This window comes from Chiloscyllium plagiosum, unplaced genomic scaffold (genome assembly GCF_037043375.1).
Source record: "Chiloscyllium plagiosum isolate Xiang-an unplaced genomic scaffold, Cpla_swu_hap1 HiC_scaffold_45, whole genome shotgun sequence".
Taxonomy (NCBI): Eukaryota; Metazoa; Chordata; class Chondrichthyes; order Orectolobiformes; family Hemiscylliidae; genus Chiloscyllium; species Chiloscyllium plagiosum.
This window is the reverse complement of record NW_028270183.1, coordinates 24,184,933-24,197,264: the sequence shown is the minus strand read 5'-3', so window position 1 is coordinate 24,197,264 and position 12,332 is coordinate 24,184,933. Positions and strand designations below refer to the sequence as shown.

Below are 12,332 nucleotides of genomic sequence, written 5' to 3'. Positions count from 1 at the left end.
TTTTACCAAAAAATGCTTCAACTTTAATCGATAGCGCTCCCAACACTTGCACCATTCCTTACACTGTTCTAAGCTGCGCACGGAACAAGTCAATACTGCAGTTTGTCTGGGTACAAAATTGCTTGATTTGAAAGGGTTAACCCAAAACTGCTTGTTCAATGTGGAGAGATAATCTAAGTAACTGGAATTAATTGCATCTCTGAGGAGCTGTGGCGTTGCTTTTGTTGCTTATGTAGTTAGGGATTTCCTTCAATTGGTTATCCCAGAACAACTGCTGAAACAATCAATCTGCGATGGCCAGAGATCAACAACTGAGTAGATGAGGAGGGATGAGATCGGATTCTGAGAATAATGGCGTGGAATATTACTGCAAGCGCAGACACTCAGAGAGAAAATGATTTGGATAATCCAATGATGGGAGCGGATATTTCTGGTTGGCTTTACCATCTTAACAGTGACGATGATTCATTCAAGTTAACATTAACACCTCTGGGACACCCGGACCAACCAACCAAACCACCCCGTGGCTCAATACTTCAACTCCCCCTCCCACTCCACCAAGGACATGCAGGTCCTTGGACTCCTCCATCGCCAGACCATAGCAACACGACGGCTGGAGGAAGTGCGCCTCATCTTCCGCCTAGGAACCCTCCAACCACAAGGGATGAACTCCGATTTCTCCAGTTTCCTCATTTCCCCTCCCCCCATCTTGTCTCAGTCCCAACCCTCGAACTCAGCACCACCTTTCAAACTTGCAATCTTCTTCCCGACCTCTCCGCCCCCCACCCCCACTCCGGCCTATCACCCTCACCTTAACCTCCTTCCACCATTCGCATTTCCAACGCCCCTCCCCCAAGTCCCTCCTCCCTACCTTTTATCTTAGCCTGCTGAGCACACTTTCCTCATTCCTGAAGAAGGGCTCATGCCCGAAACGTCGATTCTCTTGCTCCTTGGATGCTGCCTGACCTGCTGCGCTTTTCCAGCAACACATTTCCAGCTCTGATCTCCAGCATCTGCAGTCCTCACTTTCTCCTCAAGTTAACATATCCAATCCAGGGCGTTCTTCATATTTTTGCTGAAAGATAAATCTTACTATTCCATCCTTGACAGTGTTGGTCGCCCTGTAAGTCTGTGCCACACAGTAAATTATGTAAGCCATGCTGACCAGCCTGACTGTTCTTTCCGTTTATTCTGCACATTGTGAGGATGCACTTGTCATTTACAATTCACTTGATGTGACTGTTTGCTGTGCAGAAATCGTTAATTTATCAACATAGTTGTTATTTCTTCCTAACTATTTTTTGGATTTAGTGCAACTTAAATATAGAAATCCAGGCATTTGTGACGAAGCTGCTCCTTTAACAAGGTGATGCTGTACTTGGCTTTATTTTCAGAAAGGTCATGAACTACACAGACTCCGAAAATTCTGTTGGTTGAGGGCTTTCGATCCAATTTGATAATAGCTAACGTATACTCCTTCAAACATGAGGTTTTCAAGTAAAATATAAGAATAATATGCAATGAAAGAAGAGTGGCCAGTTCTCGCAGATCATCTTTACACTTTTTGTCGCAGTAATGTCGAAAAGCTGCTGGACCCAGAAGCAGGTTCAGGTTGGTAATGTCTCCCTGGCTTTCATCCTGGAGCACTTGTTTGAATTTACCTTTTCTGCCAAAGAATGTTTCTGGGGATTGTTGCAAGTATCATTAACAGCATCATGAAGTTGGAATAGTCTGTTGGGTTTTTAGATAGGATAGGTTATTTGGTATTCTGTTTTATGTTTCACTCAGTAATCTTGTAAATTAATTCTGTTTTGTTTATAATTAAGTGGTTTGACCAACTGATTCTCGCCTAGAATACATGCTTAACACCTGCTTAAAACAGTGAGCAAAGATAGCGTCTATGCCACCTCCTTGAAACGTATGAAGAGATTTGGCCTGGTCCACAACACATTGGAGGCTCTGTGTGGCATTTGTCCTGGCGTTCCAAATTAAAATTAGAGTTGTTGGACTCAAAGGCAGCGAATGTTGGTGCTAGTGTCTTTTGATTTGGTTTGGTTTTAGCAGTGCTTGTGATAATAATGGCCCTTTCAGTCACCAAAGGTTTTCTGGTGTTGTAAGAAGTGACCTTGGAGGTTTTCCAAAAGGTGATTAAAGCCAAGCAGCTGAAACTAGCAGACAAGGTGGAGTTGGAGCTGCCTCCTTCCATGAGGAAAGGAGAGATAATTGCAGCAGTAGTTGAGCATTTAAATCTGCGGGCAACAACATCAGAATCTTTAGAGATGGCTAAAATTCAATTGAAAATGAATATGCAAGCTGGTCGGAGGTTCGATAAGGAGGAAGTACCTATTCACATAGGCAAAGAGCAGCAAGTAAAGAGGTTACAATATGAAGGGACACGGGATCCTCTCAGTCTGTGATGCTGGAATATGAGGAGATATGTATTTCTGAAGGACTATTGCCAGAAAAGGAACAAGTTACGGGAATTAACTATGAGACAAAAACAAAAAAAGACAGTGAAAAGACAGTGGAATCTCAGGCAACTGACCTATTTCGTAAACATTTCGAAGAATTTTTCCTGACTGTGTAGTAACGAGGACGCAAAGTCACCAGATGAAACAGAAGACATGAAAGAGTATAGATAAGAACGTTGAAGTGGAATTAGCAGAGAACTATTCAATCAGATGGTTGGCATTAACCAGGAGCAGATAGATGACAATGCAGACATCTTTAGCTCATATAAGTTAACTGAGTTACAGCAGAAAGATGAAGATTTAAAGTCGTAATATCAAAACGCATACATAGAAAAGGAACTGAGTGTATCCCTGAATGTTATTATTTTTAAAATGATACCTTTATGTTCAAATATAAAGCATCACATATTCAGGCAGATGAGCAATAGGCAGCTGCTCACTAAATCGTTTTACCAGTGAGGTGTACAAATGAAGTTTTGTGACTGGCGTATGAGATACCACTTAGGGGGCATTTAAGACTGAGGAAAATATAAGTGAAGACATTTTTAGTGGGCACAAGGATGCATTTCTATTTTGCCAGATTGGTCATACATGTCAGTTAATTGGAAAGCCATACGCAGTAATAATATGCACACATTTAATAGGTATTCCTGAATTTGAAGAACCTTTTGCAAGAGTTTTAATTGATTGCACTTAAACAAAAAGTGGGAATTAGTATTTTCTAACGGTAACAGATGTGTCGATGATATTTCCAGAGGCCCTCACGTTACTCAATGTTACAGCTATAAGGATTGTAGAGGGATTTTTCAATAGGTACAGACTACCAAAAGGCTTATAGTCAAGATTCTCTAGATGATTGGGATAAACTAATTCTGCTGGAGCTTTTTTTGCAATTAGAGATGCACGAAATGAATGGGCCAAATTCAGGCCGTTTGAATTAGTTTTTGGGCATGGAGTGTGAGGACTGTCAAAATTGATTAAGGAGAAATTGATAAGTCAGAATTCTGGACTATATGTCAAATTTTAGAGAATAATTAAATAGAGCTGAGAGTTGCTCCACAGCATTAAAACGTGTCACAGCAGACAACGAAACATAAAGCAGACAAAAAACAAAAATTCGCAATTTTGCGATTGGGGATAAAGGATTGATGTTACAACCAGTGATAGGTGAACTTTTAATAGCAAAGTTTAGTGGACCTTATCAAGTTGAAAGGAAATTGAGTGAAGTGGACTACTTGATAGGCACTCCAGACAGAAAGAAATATGACTGAGTGTGTGATGTGAATGTGCTCGAAAAGTATTTTGACAGTATAGGAATTCGAGAGGAGAATATGTTTTTGATTACAACACAGGTGGGAAAACTAATTTCAGAGGATTCTGAATTGAATATTCCTCAAATTAATTGGACAATAAGGACGTTGTCAAAAATTTCGATAAATGGTTGAGTTACCTTCCAGAGAAAAATCAAAATGGCCCAAAAGAGTTATTATATTCACATGGGGAGATAAGTGGAAATAAACTGGGAAGTAGTAAACTAGTAATGCATGATTATAGATGTAGGAGGTGTTATTCTGATTAAGCAACATCCTTTTAGGCATAACCTTCTCAAGTTAGCACAGGTTGAAAAGGAAATTGCACATATGTTCCAAGATAACACAATCAAAGTGAGTTACAGTGACATGAGTTAACTCATAACAATAGTGCCAAAACCAGATGATACCTGATGGTTATGTGTGGAATATTGCAAAGTCAATGCAGTTACAAATGCATAACCCATTCCGCATTTTACAGACTGTGTTGAGAAGGTAGATAACCAATTGTTGAGAAGGTAGATAACCTAATGTCTCCTTATTCAGAGGATACTGGCAGATACCTGGCAGAAAGAATCAATGTAATTTCGGCGTTCCTAACGGTGAATGGACTGGATCAATATAAAGTCATGCCATTTGGCACAAAAAATGCGCCATCCACATTTCCGAGACTAACTAATAAGGTCATTGCCGGATTACCCATCTGTGTCATTTATATCGATGGGTGGTCATTTTAAGTCACACATGGAAGGAACATTTGCAACATTTATCAGGCTTTTTTTGTTCGACTTCGGAAGGTGGGCTTGGTGATAAAATGGCTAAAAATGGATTGCCAAAGCTCAAGTCACCTTCCTGAGCCACGGTTCTGTACATGGACAAACAGCTCCATGGCATGAAAAAACAAAGGTAATTGAAGAGCATCCTATACCATCGACAAAAAGAGCAAACCTACCATTCCTGGAATTGAGTGTTTTATCGAACATTTGTGCCAAATTTAAGCAGTTTAGCTGCTCCACTCACCGAATTACTAAAGAAAGGCAAAATGTTTCAGTGGACAGTGAACTGTCCGAAGGCTCCAAAATATTCCATCTCTATAAAGAAATACCCCAGCAAGTCCAATCTATTATAGCTTTAAGCCACTGTTGTATGGATCGTGCTTTTACTCCACATCTCTCCGACCCTAAGACATTAAGCCACACATTTTTTTTCTTCATCTGTTGCATACAGTAAGGCAAGTATTGTCTTAGGCTGTATTTGCCAGACCTTTGGCATGAGAGTGTGGATTTCCCTTTGTATCAGGCAGATTCTGTCAATGGATTTAAGGTTCAGTACCGGTCAGTTTGTTTTATTCCAAAGTGGGTTTCTTCTGTTTCTGAGAACAGAAATCTGCAGTATAGGAAAAGACACTTTGGCTCATTGATTTTGACCAGCACTGATTCAATCAGCACTAAATAGAGACAATGTTCTTGCCAGCAAGCAGGATAGTTTCCCTGGTTGTGGAGTCTTGAACCAGGGTCAAGTTTCAGGGTTGTGCGGTGGAAGGTTTTGGACTGAGATAAGGAAGTCATTCCATCTCAGCGGATCTGATACTTGTGAAATTATCTACCACAGAAGGATATGGAGACCTAGTCATTGAATAGATTCAAAAAAAGAGCTGCACAAATCTTTCAGTTTTCAAGGCGTCACAGGGTATGGTAAGAAAGTGAAAACTGAAATAGAGTATCAACCATAATCATATTCAATTGCAGAACAGGTCAAACGGGCCAAATTGTCTCGTTCCTGCTCTTAGTTTTGGTGTAACCTTCGAACAGCAGATTTGGCTTGCTTCTAAATCTCCCAATCTCACCTTTGTTGCACTGGATCAGTAATTAACAGGTTCATTACTTAAGGGGTCTTTTAAATGTTACCTGCCACTTCCTGGTAGGGCCTGACAGATTTAAGCTATGGATTTCAGGGAATAGAAAGACTTTCAATTTTTACTCTATTTCCGAACCCATGCAATGTCGTATTTTCTATGCAGCTTTGTCAGGTTCTTGTAAAAGAAGTTTCACCCATCTTTGAATAAGAGTTTACATTTTGAAGCATACAGGATTTTAAGGGAACTGGACAAGGTACTGGGGAAAACTGGATTTCGCATTGAGGGAGAGTATAAGACTAAAGAATATGAACACAGCTTAGGGGATTACACAATTAAGGTAGAGATGAGGAGGAATCTTTTTCTCTGAGAGGAGCACTTCTGTGGAACATTTTAACACAAACAGCAGTCGTATGTGTTAAATGCATTTCAGTTTGAGACAGACAGATTTTTAATCAGTCAAAAAATTCAAGGCTTTTGGGAAAGTGCAAGAAAGATGAATTGAGGAGTACCAGATCAGCCACGACTATATTGAATGGCGTAACAGACCTAATGGGCTGAATAAGCTACTTCGGCTCCTATCTCCTATGGTCTTATATCCCTTTGGATACACGTTTATTTCCAACCACTATTTTACATTTTCTGTTCTGAATCAGCAGTCATTATTCTTAACCTCACAGGCGCTTGTTACTATACCCTTCATTTTGCAACCGTTTGTCAGTGTTTGGAAATTCGCTTAATGCCTATCTACTCTTCCTTGCTATTTTAATAACTGTGCTTTATTCACTGTTTAGTTATCAATTTATGTTCTGACACTGAAACTTTGAGTTTCACTTAAACGCCAATATGTTTGGTGAAAGGGATTTTCTTTTTTTTAACTGTTACATATATTATGGTACAAAGCTGGAGGGAAGGGTGAATTTCGAGGAGGATGCAGAGATGCTTCAATCTATATTGGACAGTTTCAGTGAGTGTGTCATTCCATGACAGACATAAAATGTCGATAAATGAGAAGTTATTTACTTCAAAGAGGAAAATAAGAAAGAAGGCAGGTTATCTGAATGACAATAGATTGAGAAAGGATGTGGTAGAATGAAACTTGGATGTAATTATAAGGAATGCTGAATATCGATAGAAATCGATGTTTTGGTTAAGAAAAAGCACAAAACGTATGTTGGTGGCTCAATGGTTAGCATGTGGACTCACAGCGCCAGGGACCGGGGTTCGATTACCACCTCGGGCGACAGTCTGTGTGGAGTTTGCACATTCTCCCCGTGTCTGCGTGGGTTTCCTCCAGATGCTGCGGTTTCCTCCCACAGTCCAAGATGCGCAGGTCAGGTGAATTGGCCATGCTAAATTGCCCATAGTGTTAGGTGCATTCGTCAGTCGTAAAATATAGGGTAGTTGGATGGTTTTGTGTGAGTTACTCTTCAGAGCGTCCGTGTGGACATTTTGGGCCAAAGGGTCTGGTTCCATACTGTAGAGAATCTTATCTAAATGTAAATGTCAGGTACATACAACAGAGATCGTGTGAATCCTTAGATGATTATAAAAGCAGCAGAAGTACGCTGAAGAGGGAAGTCAGGAGAGCGAAAATGCGACATGAGATAGCTTTGGCAAATAGCATTCAGGAGAATCTAAATGCGCTGTACCAATTCATTAAGCACAAACGAGAGAATAATGCCCCTTAAAGATCAGCAAAGCAACGTTTGTGTGGAAGTGCAGGAGATGGGGAAAATACTAAACAATCATTTTGCATAAGCATTTACTGTGGAGAAGGACATGGAACGTAGAGAACGTGAGGAAATAAATAGCAACATTTCAACAAATGTCTATTATAGAGAAGGTGGTGTTTGAAGTTGTAACATGCTTAAAGATGGATACATCTCCGGGATCTGATCAGGTGTACCATAGAAGGCTGTGTGAAGCTAGGGAAGTGATTGCTGGACACCTTGCTGAATTATTTGTATCATTGATAGCCACAGGTGAAATACAGGAAGACTGGTGGTTGGCTAACTTGATGCAACAATTTAAGGAAGATAGTAAGGAAAAGCCAGGAAAAACAGAGCAGTTAGCCTGATATTATTGGAGGGCGTATTGTTGGAAGAAAGATTGAAGGACAGGATTTACACCTGTTTGGAAAGACCAGGGTTGATTAGGTATAGTCAATCTGACTTTGTGCATGGGAAATCGTGACTTCCTAATTGAGTTTTTGGAAGGAATAATAAAGATGAGTGATGAAGATTTCGACACGATTCCACAAGGTAGACTGGTTTTTAGATTAGACGCTCTACAGTGTTGAAACAGGCCATTCGGCCCAACAAATCTACACCCACTCTCCAAAGAGTAACCTACCCAGACCCATTTTCCTCTGATTACTGCACCTAACACCATGGGCAATTCAGCATGATCATTTCACCTGACCGGAACATCTTTGGACTGTGGGAGAAAACGGGAGAACCCGGAGGGAACCCACACAGACACGGGGAGAATGTGCAAATTCCACATCGACAGTCACCCGAGACAGGAATCGAACCCGGATCCCTGGTGCTGTGAGGCAACAGTACTAACCATTGACCCACTGAGGCGGAAGGCTGCTTTTCGGCGGGTGGTGGTGGTGGCTGTGACCAATGATATCCAGTGATATGCCACATGGATCAGTGCTGGGTCCGCTACATTTTATCACTTACATAACTGATCATGATAGGTCCCACAACGCTCTTGTGCACTTTCTTGCATTTACCAAATTATACTTGATCAAGAATCTATCTATCTCATCCTTCAACATATACAAGGAGTTTGGTCCCCCCACTCTCTGTCGAAGGAGCTCCAAAGATTTATAACCCTCCTGTTAGAAAAAACAAGTCCACTTCATCTCAGCCTTAATTAGTGGTCCCATATTCTGAGACAATGTCTTCCAGTCCAAGACTCTTCCCTGAGGGGAAAGATATTCTAAGTATTTACCCTTTGATGCCACTTAGAAATCTTCCATGTTTCAATTACAACACTTCTCATCCTTCAAAACTGCAGCGAGTCCCAGCAGATTTAACTTTTGTTCACAAGACAATCCCTCCATAGTTGGGATCATCTGAGAGAATATTTTCCGAACTCGCTCCAATGAAATGATACATCTCCTTCAATAAACACAATGGAACTGCTTGCAGTTCTTGAGATACAGTTTCACCAGCATGTTGTAAGTTGTAGTAAGACATCAGCCCTCTTCAGCCACTCCAACCCCTCAAAATAAGGTTCAACATTCCAATAGCCTTCTCGATTACCTGTTGTACCTGTGTGACAGCATTATTTTACAAAAAAAACAGAGAAATTAAAACTCAACATCAAATCTTTAAATTGTATCTCAACTGATTTGCCATACTTTTCTTGTAAGGTATGCAATTTTTGTTCATGAATATTCTTATGATTTCGAGCTGAAACATTTTATGATTCTAATACCCTTCAGACCTCAAATCAAACTCGCTTTATTGGGAAGTTTCACAAACTACACTATTCTAGTGAGGTGAGTGTTTTTCAATGAATTGTACTGAGCTCCATGAAGTAGAAAAATTAAACTTGATCTTCAACCCAGTCAGATCGCCTTCAAACCAAACAAATAATTTATGGTATTTTGAACTGATAACAAGATAATGTCAGTCACCTGTTGTAAACAGCAGAATCTTAATAGCTTCCCATTAACTCCACAGGGGGCTCCACAGCCACTTGCTTTCTGACCAATATTGGAGGAAGGTCACATAAAGACTCACACTTTATGTTTAAGACAACCTTCTGAAAAAAGATGGCTCACATTCATTGCCTTGCTTATAAAAGTCATCTTTCAAAACTGGTATTTATATAAATTATACAGCTTTCCTGGATTCATAAAGTCATTGAGATATACAGAACGGAACCACCCTTCAGTCCAACTCGTCCATGCTGACAAGATATCTTCGCCTAATCTAGTCCCATTTGCCAGCAAGTGGCCCATATCCCTCTAAAAACTCCCTATTCATATATCTGTCCAGATGTCTATTAGATGCTGCAATTGTACCAGCCTACACCACTTCCTCTGGAAGCTCATTTCATGCACACACAACGCTCTGCATGAAAAGGTTGTTCCTTACATCCCTTTTATATCTTTCCCCTCTCACTCTAAACTTATGTCCTACAATTCTGGACAACCACAACCAAGGGAAAATATTTTGTCGCTTTATGCATCCATGCCCCTGATGATTTCATAAACTCTATAAGATCACGCCTCAGCCTCCGACATTCCAGAGAAAACAGCAACAGACTATGCAGCCTCTCTCTATAGCTCAAATCCTCCAACCCTGCCAACATCCTTGCAAATCTTTTTTGAACGCTGTCAAGTTTCGCAACATTTGCCCAATGGTTAGGAGACCAGAATTGCACGCACTATTTCAAAAGTGGCCTAACCAATGTCCTGTGCAGCCGCAACATGACCTCCCAACTCCAATACTCAATATTCTGACCACTAAAGGAAACATACCACATACCTTATTCACTATCCTATCTATCCTCGACTCTACTTTCAAGGACAGTTGAACCTGCAATCCAAGGTATCTTTGTTCAGCAACACTCCCGAGGACCTACCATTAATTTATAAGTCCTGCTCTGTTTTGCTTTTCCAAAATGCGGCACCTTGCATTTATCTAAATTAAACTCAATCTGCCACTCCTCAACCCATAGTCCCACCTGATTCATGGACCTGTTCTATCCTGAGGAACGTTCTTTGCTTTCAACCACACCTCCAGTTTTGGTGTCATCTGCAAAATTATTAACTATACCTCCTATGTTTACATCAAATCGTTTACATAAATGACAAAACATAGTCACCCCAGTTACTCAGGAACGCACTGAGATTTCAGCAGTTTGCATGTCTCAATTAATCCCTTCTCCTCGACAGAGATGGTGAACAACCTCTCCCAAGTGTGAACTCACTGATGTAGACTGGGGGGAGTTTCTCACCTGAACTGATTCTTGCAGGAAGGGCATCTGAATGAACTCAGGGTTAGTGTTAATATTTGGATGGCACGTCAACTCCCAAAAACGTGTCAAAGACTTCCCACGTTTTGGATATTGAAAAAGTTCGTCCCCAGTTTAATCACAAGAGATTCTCAGTTGGCTGGTGACTGAGTGGATTCTTTTGAACATTCAGAATGTAAGTAAATTATTGCCACGATGTTTTCACTGGCAATTCAGCAAGCTGGACCACTGAGTGAATCTGTCCAGCGGTTGGCACAGGGGACCAGCCTCTCCCTAGTGTGAAATATCCACAAGGTATTTGATTCAGTGGATCCCCACGCTCAGCTTCTTCACTGTGAGTCTGTTTGTGTGCAAGTGAGTTGAGACGTACACCTGAACCAGGTGCTGCAGTGGAAACAGCTTCTCATAAGTGTGAACTCGTCGGTGTTACAACAAATGAATGAGTCAGAGAATACTCCTCCCACACCTGGAGCTGGTGAATTGGCTGTCCCCAGTGTGCTGATGCGTCTGGAAGTTGGATGCCAAAGTGAATGCTTTCTCACACGTACAGTGGACATATGGCCTCTCTCCAGTGTTGAGTCGTTGGTATACGAGCAGGTTAGAGGAATTGGTGAATCCCTGACACGCTCAGAGCAGGAAAACCGCCTCCCCCCAGTGTGAACTCGCTGGTGTTTCAGCATGTCTGAGAAATTAGTAATCCCTGCCTACACTTAAGCTGGGAGAACCGTCTCTCCCCAGTGTGAACTCGCTGCTGTCTCAGCATTTGAGATTTCTGAGTGAATCCCTTTCCACAATCAAAGCAAGAAAATGGCTTTTCCGCAGCTTGTCTTCAACGATACGTCTCCAGTTCATTTTAATAGATTTGACCCTTATGGAGTTTAATTTCCCTTAATAATCTCTTGTGTGGAACGTGGACAAAAGGCTTTGAAAGTCCAGCAAGCGCATAGAATGAGTAATCAACAGTAACATCATCCGAGAGGATAGGCGCTATGTTATTCAAAGTAAAACCTGACTGCACAAATTAATTGCATAGTGAGACCAAATGAACCTCAGTAGAGAAAGGGAGTGTAATGTAAGAGACCACCAGGAACATCAGCATAGTGATCGAGATAGACCATGTGATGATGTTCCTCTTTTAACAAGGTTATGTGATCTCTGGATTTTTGTTTACAAACGGGTTTGGAAACTGCAGAGGTTCTGATTTGGCTGGAAAAGTCCATTGAATATGGTTAACAGAAACTACCTCACTTGCAAAATTAAAGAGGAGCGGCCAGTTCTTTCAGCTCAGGATACAGAAAGCAGTCTGTTCAAAGCTGCTGGTCAAGTTTTAGCTGGGGACCCAAAGGATTAGCTCTGTGCTGATCCTCTCTCTCTCTCTGCAATCTCTCCCCTGTAAGAACCTCTGTTTGAATCTACCTTTTGCCAAGGAGTGTATTGCGGGGATGTTGCAGATATTTGGAAATGTGTAATTAATTTGTGATAAGAATCAATTGGGTTCTGGAGGTTATATTACTCTAAATTCAGTTTCTTTTTTTTTCGTGTGTCAATAAATTCTGTTTTGTTTAAAACCAGATGATTAACCAAATCCGTCGCTCCTGGAATATTCAACTTATGTCTGCTTTAAACAACTCGAAAAATCGGGGTCTGGGCGAGATTCTTAAGATGTTTTAAGGGTTCCATAACAAGCGAGAGAGA

General features: G+C 41.0%; 1 pseudogene; it reads left to right on the top strand.

The window, feature by feature from the left end:
* LOC148136413 (uncharacterized) overlaps positions 1 to 12,332 on the top strand; it is a 76,138-nt pseudogene that overhangs the window by 25,111 nt on the left and 38,695 nt on the right.